At 38.9% G+C, this 10,758-nt stretch overlaps 1 protein-coding gene across 1 annotated transcript in view; it reads left to right on the top strand.

The window, feature by feature from the left end:
• LOC115241807 (unconventional myosin-XV) overlaps positions 1-10,758 on the top strand; it is a 109,134-nt gene that overhangs the window by 2,618 nt on the left and 95,758 nt on the right. Inside the window, exon 4 of the mRNA XM_029817739.1 lies at positions 231-270. The gene's annotated coding sequence lies outside the window, so the exon portion shown is untranslated. The remainder of the gene's footprint in view (positions 1-230; positions 271-10,758) is intronic.

Genomic DNA, 10,758 nt, shown 5'->3' with positions numbered 1-10,758 from the left:
TTTTATATCAAAATTAAATTTTTATTTATCATATTTCATAAAACTTTAAGTTTAAAGAAAATCTTTTTTGAGAGTTATACGTAATTTTTTAATTAATTATTACTTTAAAAAATAAATATAAAGTTTAGAAAACAGATAAAAAATTCAGTTTATGCGCATTAATTACTCTTTAAAATATTAATATTTTAAATACTGATTTTTTATAATTTGGATATATCTTTATTTTACAGATCAAGAACATGTACAACTCCGCTGCTGCGCATCGTATCGGTGAGTGAGAAATCTTTTAATTAAATGTTATTGTTTTAAATTGTCAAAAGTTAATCGAGTCAAAAATAAATAGGCATAAGCAAAAGATTAGATGTTAATATTGTAACATTGAAACATAAATTAAATGATCTTTCTAAATAAAAATAATGAAGTCAAATCAGCATACTCATGTCGGATACAAAAAAGCAAAAGAAGAAAGTTCCAATTATATTATCACAAGTTATCAAGCCAAGTATTAAGTTTTTAGAAACAAGTTCAATCAATAATTTCGACAGCTTTAAATTATATCCTGCGTACAATTTGTCACTCTCTCCTTGATAACTCCTCTTTCGAATAATTCGCAAAGTTCTGGTGTTAAGTGGCGCCGATGGTCAACGTCTGGGCGGCGCGACTGACGGCCGAATAAAGGGCAAATAAATTAAGTTAATGTGTGCGCTTCGCACTCGGCCAAGTAAGCGCAATCTCCCTGTCGGCCGCTCGCATTAACGGGTCGGAGATCCTCCCTCCTCCGCTATCGCGCCATTGTTCGATGGAATTTGTAATTTAGATTGATACCGGGTTGCCCCGATTCTCTCGTCCGCGAGCGACGCTTTCGAGAAATCGTCTCGTCGCAAAATGTGCCGTCAGTGCCGCGAATAATTCGTCGCAAAATTTATGACACTGCGCGACAATACGCGATGGCGAAACGTTTCGGAGAATGCGTTCCAATAAAGTCAACGAGCTCTTGCAATAGACAAACAACTGATACGCACGTCAGATAAAATCGGATCCAGCACGTGATAAGACGCATGAAAATGTATCGTGGAATGAGAAATAAGTGAATCGAAAAAAAAGAAAATTTTTACATTTATCCAAAATATAATATCTTATTCTTAGCAAACTAATTTTTTTCTCGCAATAATTGATCCGCATTAAAAATTTGGATATTTGTATATTTCTTTCCGTTGCTCTTCTAGATTTGATTTTAAAATGAATACAAAAATTATGAAAAGGCTACTTTTAACATAACAATATTTTTTCGCTTCGCGATAAAATATTTAATTCACTGGACGCTTTCTCAATAAAAGCTACAATAAAAGTTATAAAAAACTACAATAAAAATTATAGAAAACAGGCTATGAGGGGAGGATTGATATGAAAAATTAATTTTATGAAATTAAATCCGAAACAGACATAACGTGTATATATACGGAAAGAAATATACAAATTCAAAATTTTTCGATGCGGATCAATCATTGCGAGGAAAAAAATACATTTAATACATAATTTGTAAGAGCTCCGTTTATTCGATTGTAACTTTTGGATCTTAATATCTAAAGGTCCTCGCGAGAGTCTCGAGATCCTCGCAAGTGACTCGCGTTCGCTCTCGCACTGCGGGGGAAAGCCGGTTTGCGGTTTCTCGCGAAATTTATGATGATTAAACGTTCGGTCCGGCTGGAGGTGCGACGACTTCATTGACCTACCCCGCATCCATCGCGGCCTCTCCTCGGACAAATTGGATTATGATTTTACGCCGCGTCGTAACTATGTGAACGACCGCGCTGATTGCCGATCGCGCCGAGAGAGACGCAGATACATATTACTGCGAGTCAAACGAAATTCTCCCCGATACTTTAGCGCATGTCACACGTTAACTATTAACAAATAGACTTTTCAAACGGATGATTACAATGAATAAATATGTGCGGAAACGGTCATTAAATATAATTTAAAGAGATTGGAAAAGAGAGATTGGAAGCCCTCCTATAATAATCCTTTGACATACGCGTTTCGAAAACATTAAAATTCGAAAAAATTAAAACATCGATAATTTTTAGACGTATAAAAATAAGCAAAAGACTGATCATTTATGTCAATTTATTTTACTTAATCATATTTTTAAATTATATGTACTATATTTTATATCAAAAATTTTTATATATTGCCTATTACATTTTGCTTTCAAATCTCTTTTTCGATTTATCTCTACTTTGTCATCTTGCATTCAAAGATGGAAGAAAAATACGTTTGTACGGATAATAGTGTAACTGATAACAAGCGGCTAGCTGGGATGCCCGCTATTCCTCTTACCATTTTCGCTCCTGTCCCTTTTACTCGCCTAATTTTCGGTTTGCCAGAACCATTGTCGTCGACCAAGGAAATAGTTCTTCTACCCCTCAATAGTCCTTTCGCAAACTGTTTTATTTGCCGACTTTGTTCAAATAATCTCTTCTTATTCCGTGATTTCTACAATTTTATTAGAAAGTTTATTAGAAAGTATTGTGTTAGTCAAATTGCAGAGTGCAAAATCATATTTAATATTACCACGGTTATATTTTCTTCTTTATAAATAATAGATTTTAAAAAATTATGTTAAAGGAGATGAAATATTTAAAAAGTCTTTTCATATATTTTTATGAGTTGTATACAACAATTATAAAGTAACAATATATATAAAAATCCAAATACAAAACTGTAAATTATATATTTAGAGGTATAAAACGAGATATATAAAAGAATAGGATAAAACCATACATTCCATGAAAATGGAATTCATGTTGGTGATAAATTTAGATACGTGTGAAAAACATTGCCACGCGAAAGGAGATAATTTGCATCAAACGATAATCTCGATGTAATTACCGTATTTATGGCGCGTTTCTCAACGTAGATCGATTCCCGGTAACTTTCGATTGGCACACCCGTTATAATCACACCTACAGACTAGGGGATGAAGGTAATTAATTGCCATGGCAACACCGAGAGCGTTCGAATTCCTCTCGCGCCGCGAAAGCATCTTTCGGATGCTGTGATGGGGCGGCCTCGAAATCCTCGAATTTGCTCCACCTCCAATTCAGCCTTGATTTTATTTGGACTTTTGATTAAATTTAAATTGACATTTTCTATCGATTTTATCGAATTAATAATCGAACGTATTTATGCAACCGTACGATAAATAAAAACATTTCTGTAAAATAGTTTACGGGCCACAACTATTACAAGAGTAAAACTTTTTCGAGAAACAATCCAATTAAACTTAATTAAACTTTTAATAAGAAGATATTCTCGTATAATTTGTATCGAAATAAATCAATCCACATGATGTTTTTTGTGAAACAGACGATAAAAAAATACACGAAATTTTGTTCAATTTATAAAATAAAAAGTAGAAATCAATAAGACTCTATATATTATAAATAAATATAAATAAATTAAATAAATAATGAGCAAGTAAGATTTAATATTTATAAAATAAGATTTTAATATTTATAAAATAAATATTCACGCGTATAAAGTAACAAGAGACAGAGCAACCCTATACAAATCAAATATATTTATAAGCATCGTAATATGCTCCGGCCTGATCAATCTACGACCCATTCGATCGATTCCGTTAAGGAAGATCCGCGGGATGACGGTATCACCATAGGGAGGAGAGACTCGTGATGGAGGAACGTTCCTAACAAATAGTCGTTTTCTCCGAGGAGCGCCGTGCCCCGAGACTCGTTTAACAAGGTGTCGGACGCCCTGGAACGCGACGCTTTCATCTCGACCGACCGGGAATCGACTTTATCTTCATCTCGACGAGACACTCGCACCCGCGAATCCCGAATGAATCACGCGCGTGCTCGAATTGATATTACCGTCGAATACCGCGCTTTCGCGAATTAATCGACCGTGGTTTGCATCGCGAATCTGTGAATATTGTTGGCTTTTGTCTGGATGCGTCGTCGTTATTTAATATATGCAAGATACGTTTCTTGACATAAAAAAGAAACTGCTTGAGTGAAATTTAAGATAATTAATTTATAATAATTTATAAAAGAAATATTTATTATTAACTAAATAGCGATGATTAATATAAGAGAAATGTTTGATTTTTTAAATGGCTCTTATTTTAGATAAAACACGATTTAAAACACTTTAAGGAGAAGAAACAAATGCGTCACGCAAATGTTACTAGAATTTTCATTTCCATAATATAATAAATTGTTGCGCAATTCGAGCACAATGATTGGCGGATAAAAAGACGAAGAGGAATGAGAGCGGCACATTCAGACAGAACAAAGGAATAGCCGAGACGGATACAAAATTAAAATAAACGGCGGCAAGAAATCGCGTTGCACTTCTCATTCTACTCTTTTTCTCTCTTTCTTCCTGTTTTTCTCCTCGCTCTTCTCTTCTCTCTTTCCCGGCGTTTTACACAGCGCGTTGTAGATTTTATTGTGCTATTTAAGCGTTTTCGCGCGATGCGAGATGGTCGATGTCTTCGCGGCAATTTATTTTCTCGTAAACAACTAATTTACTCGTAAAATCTCACAAACTTGTTGCCACTCAATAATTCTCTGCACGTAAAATAGATAAAGAAACAATGCAAAAAAAAAATATACATAATCTTAAATTTAATTTTCCAAATATCTCAAAAATTGCAAGATATTAAACGGGACGAGGAACAAAAGTAAAATCATTTCGCGGTCGATCGAGTATTCTCAAAGGATCTCTCGTCACTGTCTCGTATTTTACTCTTGTTCCGGTACAAAATCCTCGATTACGCGGACGCTAACGCAGGTAACCCCTTCCCACACATCAGCCATCTTTTTACGATGCCGAGCCCGAACCCTTTTTTCCGCTCGTCCTTTCGCCGCAAACGAACGTGCACGCTCTTGCGTATATGCGTGTATACGCTTCGGTACAGAAAAATAACAAGGATACTCGCTATATAATGAAGACCTCAAGGCGCCGCGCCTCGGCGATAATTACAGGGAGCCACAACCTTCTAAGGGCCTAAATGTTAAACGTTATACGCGTCTCGACACTACACTACGGTAGCTTTTACGGCAACGCGCAATCTCTTTCTCTCTCTCTCTCTCTCTCTCGTTGTTCCTTCCACTCGCTCCATTTTCCACCTGGAGGCTCTCGTCGTATGCCTAGTTTTAAGGACGATCTCCACCGTTTGGGATCAGATTTCAAATGCTCTCCGACTTACACAAAGATTAATGAAATTTAAACTTTAGACGCAGACTCCGTGAGAGAAACAACTTTCAATAGAAATATATTTTTTATCCATTCGCAGTTATATATTACGTAGAATCGCGTCTCTCGTTTAACGTTTCATCTCTCCATCTAAAAAAATATTTATTTAATATCCACTTTGCAACACCGTGAGAGAGAGAATTGCCGGTGGAAATTGTCCTTTAAAGTCTCCGCCGCGCATCTCTCGCTGTAATCACGGTCCAGCTTTTCACGGACGCCAAGAGAGCCGCGGGATGGACGCGGTTTCTTCGGCGTTGTCTCTTTAATAACGCTTAGCTCGCGGTCGAGGAAGAATGAGTCGGGAAGCGGGGATCGGAGAGAGGCAGGACAGGGCGTCCGACGTTGTCGGGATGATGTTGCGTACACGCCGCTCGTTATCCGTCAGCGTAACGATCGTGGAATGAAGACGTTACGTGCGTTAGGAAGATGGTCCAGCGGCCGTGGGCGAAGAAGTTTTAATTGAACTGGCTGATTTGCGCCGCGCAAATAACGTCTTCAGGAGGCATGCTATGTTTTGCGTGCGATTCGTGTTGCGGAGTCGGCATCCGCTAACATAAGTCAGGTATTCTTCCGTCTCTCTCTCTCTCTCTCTCTCTTTTTCTTACTCACTCTCTTTAAATCAGTGTTTGAAATCAACACTCGGTTAACTTTTTTCTCGTAACGAGATTTTTGAAGCAAGCAGTTGATATCGCGAAAATATTATTTAAATGGATGCTTCTGTCTCTTGAGTAATGGCTTTAAACATTTCGAAGAGAATGCTCATTCGCCCTACTTTGTATAAAATTATACCGAAAGTTTCTTCTCTCCCATGATTCATATAGTATCGCATAAACTACCATATAAAGAGGATGACTTTTGGATCTTATTAAAATAAATCAACATAATAAAAGTCACACAAACATATATGACTTTGCATAATGAGTATGATGATTTATCTGAATACACGTGCGATTATTTTAGGCGAAAGGAGGAAAGCATGGAACGTATAATTAATGATTTGTGCTTTTCGATATTCGATGCTTTGAAAATTCCGCAGTGCTTGAAAGACGACCGTCTTAATGGCGATCGGAGGAAGCTTCTATCATTTTTTTTTTTTTTGTCCGTGTAACGGGTGTCGTAAAGCGAGGACAATAAAAAAAAGAGACTACGAAATTTCACGGTGCGCGAGCCGCATTAAAGGGCGACTGAGGCATCGCGGGCGCGCGAGCCCGTCAATTTAAAGTTACAAATTCGGCCGTAAAAGGAGCGCCGTGAAAGCGGCCCGCTGGTTTTAAAAAACGAGGTAGAACGAACGGGAGGAAGTAACACGCGAGAGCGAAAAAACGAGAGTGAGACGAAGGGGAGAAAACGAGAGAGATATATATCGTATTTTGGAAAGAATTCAAAAATAAAAAATCTCGATTATTACTTAATTATTATTGCTATATCAATATCAATTATTAAACCAGTATGACTCGTTATTAATTATTATCATTGAATAATAGCCACTGTTCGTACTTGATAGAAACTGATACTGAATATAGACGCGGTACAGTAAAACGCTTTATCGATAACCGCATCGCGGCGTCTAGCCGCGAATAATCGCTTCCGGTCGCATCCGCAAAATTTTCGAGCGCGCCGAGCGCGATACAATCTCGGCTGCTCATAAAGTAATAATCGCGAGCTCGGAATTCAGCGCCGGCGAGAGCAGGCCATTACAACTCGCGAGACCGCCCTCGAAACGAACGAACATGTGGCGTCGCCCGGGGTTGTTTCGCGCCCGCGCGCATACCCGGGGTGGCGCCGGGTCCATTCGGACAGGAGCAACCTCCTGGCGGCGGTGGCGGCGGCGACGGTGGCGGCGGCGACCGGTGAATCAGTACCCAAGGTGGCCGTAAATCTGTCCCCCAGAGGCAGAGCCGGGCGGAGAGAGGAAAAGCCCGGGCTACCGCCGGCGACCGTCCTGTCATCTCACCCCCGCGGCGTCCACCTCCCCACCCCCTCCCCTCTCCCCGTCTCCCTTTCTCCCTTTGCAGTAACCCTGCGAGGGATCGTAACGCGCCGCGGACAAGTGTTATGATATGGCTTATAAGTGAATGCCACCCTCTAATCGGAATATACGAGCTCGATTGTCGCGAGGGTGGAAATTCGGTTGTTGTTCTCCTACCTCACCCTCCCCTCCCCCTTTTCCCCCAACGACGTCGCGCGGGCCTATGTTTGTCGGTTCTTCTTGATTTTTCATGTAACACGCGTTGCTACATTTTTTTTTTTTTTCGAGTCACCTCAATTGTCTGCCTTCTGCTCCCCCTATTTTTCTCCTTCTCTCTTTTTCTCTCTCTTCATCAGTATTCTGTTTCTTTACATGTTCTGTATATTTAATATGCATTTTCATTATAATACTTTCTTTATTCTATCTCGGTGTTTCTATCTACATTGCATCTATTTTTATAATATAATGTCTGCCCGTATACCATTGCAATCTTTTTGTTTTACATCTCATTTCTTTACATATATAAGAAAGAATTTTGTAATTTTTCTCTGCGTGCTCTAAGGGATTCTACCCCAGAGTAAAATAAATTTCTCTCTTTTTTTCCCATTTCTCTCTCGCACATATGCGCGCGCGCTCGCGTGCTCTTTTTTTCTCTCTTTGTTCTTCCTGTCGATTTTTTTATATCTTCTCTGACTGATATTGTATGCCATCTTCGCTTTATAAATCCGACCTTTTTTCTCTCGCTCGAATATTTGTTTTAGTATCAGAGATCTCTGAAAATTTTTAGATACGTGTATTTTGAATTACTTATCTAAAAAATATATAATAGTAAATATTTTAATTAATCGAAACTCACAATTTATAAGATTTAAATTTGAAAAGTAGATTTCTTATCTAAAATAAACTTTTATTTCTATATTATTCGAGAAGAAAAGACCTCGAGAGAGAACGGAGTTAGTTCTGAAATTATTTTCGGGGCTCGACTTATCAAATACGGCACGACCACGATTTATCTCGGTAATGGCACAGTGAAGTGCGTCAAATCGGAGCTCAAGGAGCTGTGATCCGCGTGTAATTCGGCCGAGCGAGTCAGGGATCGCGGTACGGGGGTGGCCAGGGGTTGGAACGGTGCCATCTATCGTTCTATTTGTTAGCGGGCTTAGCAAATCACCCCAACGAGCTTAGCGGGTACTTGGAACGGGGGTGCTAAGCCCTACCTTTTGCGCGTTGGTCCACGCGAAACGCCACCTTCGTGATATCGACGCTAATTCGGGCTCAAGGGCTATGAAATGAGAACTGAATCCCGTTACGTCCAATACAGATACAATAATCTCGAATGTGTAAGTCCGTTTGTTATTGTACGTACGAGAACTCTTTCAACACTCATACAATCTTCAAATTTTTCAAATCTTCTTTTCATCTCTTTGGCATCTGCATCTGCGCATCTGCTCCTTATATTTCTCAGCATATCCTCTTCTCAGTTCTTGTTTATTCTTGCCATTTAGAGATTTTTTTTTTTCATGTCAAGTCTTCAGACATCCGCGAGAACTTGACAAGAGTTCTCGCGCACGATCGTCCGAAGGCTCGCGTGCTAGTAATTGACGGCTCGGCGGAAACTCTCCTTGGGGTTGGAAACCGGTAACGAGGCGAGACTTTTACGAGAGAGAAACGGACTCGGATCGGCCGGATGATTCGCTCTATTTGCGTTTCAATACCCGCCATTATATGCGCCGCCGATTATATATACGCGTGTGTGCGCGAGAATAATTTAATGTGGATCATTACTATTGCCGCGCGTGTTGCGGATCCTGTAATATTAAGATTCTGACGTACCGCTCGTGGGATTTCACGTGTGTTCGAGTAACAAAGAAATATCGCGTCGAAACGATCGTTATGCCGAACCGATTTAATTCATCTTTTCGCAGATTGCGAGCAACTTGTATTTATCGAGTCGTTTTACATGGTGAGATTTAGAAAATTGATTCAGAATTTCACTCGACAAACTTCTCAAATTTTATACGATATAATACATTTTTATATATTATATTAATTTTCGCGAATTTCAAAATTAAGTTAATAATCGAAGATGCACTTATAATATATTATTTTATATAATTTAGTTATTTTGTAATCATATATAAAAACAAACAGACAGATTGAAGTAAAAGAGTATCTCTACAAGTATAAAATAATAATTTATAATATCAAAGAGAGAGATATAAAGTATATCGATGCCAAAAATATATCTGTGATATCGGAAGTAAATCTATCGAGGCATACCTAGAAAAAAGAAGAGAATAGCGGGCCGATTCTTACTGATTTCCTGCGAGCGCCAGGGAGACACGAAAGCGATATCGCGTATACGTATCCCTCGGGGGTTGCGATGGTTATTTTTATTTATGAGGAAACCACCATGAAAAGGGACCCGCCGCCACCGCCACCGCCGCATCTCGACAAACCCCCGTGGCAATCTGTTGGGATTTCCACAAGTTGAATTCTTTCGGTCGGCATGCCCGGGGCGTGTCGAGACTTAACGATAATCGCGTCTCTTTTTTCATCGATGATTTTCCTGCTCTATCAAATCTCATCCGAGCAAAAGTTTTTAATAGCGCGCTATAATATTGGACGATCTTTAAAGTCTCGATACATCGTGGATTCTCGGTTCTTTAAAGGGAAAAATCTCGTGTTATTAATCTTTATATTAATATAGTTCTATTATACTTATTTCAGAATATTTTTATCGTAAAATACTTCTCTCTTTTCCTCTGCCTTTCCAATTCGTGCAAACCTCTTCATTCAATATTGCCGCGAGAAACAAATCATGCATCATCTCGTTATATTTATCCTATTTTGTTGGGTTTACTTCGCCCTCGTCTTGTATTCGTGGAGGATAATTGTCGCGAAGAGCAAAAGTGGCGAGCTCGACCTCGAAGCGAGCCTGTAACGCGTGTGTGTCTACGCAACCCACGTTCGTAGAGGGTCGTGGAGAGCTCTGGTTGCGTAGCCCGCGGCCGAAATCCCACGGGTCCCATAACGCAGTTGGGGGAGATCCTTGGCTGTTATCGCGTACCGATGCCCCGATGCCATATGCACGAGCGGTTACGCGTTAAAGATGTCGTTGCGCGAGCGACGCACGTTCGAAACGCATTTTCCGAGGTTAAACCGATTCACGGCGAGAGGGAATGTCGATTTTAGATACGAAAGTATGAAGAAAAGACCTTGTGCAAATATGATGATTCCGTTGATAATCAACAATGATATTAAATCATGCACGAAGATTTTTAAAAATACATGTCATTAATAATAATATTTTTTCTCTTGCTATGTGATCAATTGTTTAATGAATAATAGAAAAGATCCAACAAACTGCAATTTTTTTCATTAAATTACGATTGCTGAGAAATTTCATTGCATAATTTCTATTTTAATATCGTATCTCTAATATAATTGTGATGATTATATACATAACATTGTGGTAATGATATACAAAAAATTTTAAAAATATT

This window comes from Formica exsecta, unplaced genomic scaffold, assembly GCF_003651465.1.
Source record: "Formica exsecta isolate Colony F162 unplaced genomic scaffold, ASM365146v1 scaffold120, whole genome shotgun sequence".
NCBI classification, from domain to species: domain Eukaryota; kingdom Metazoa; phylum Arthropoda; class Insecta; order Hymenoptera; family Formicidae; genus Formica; species Formica exsecta.
This window is presented reverse-complemented; position numbering and strand designations above follow the sequence as displayed.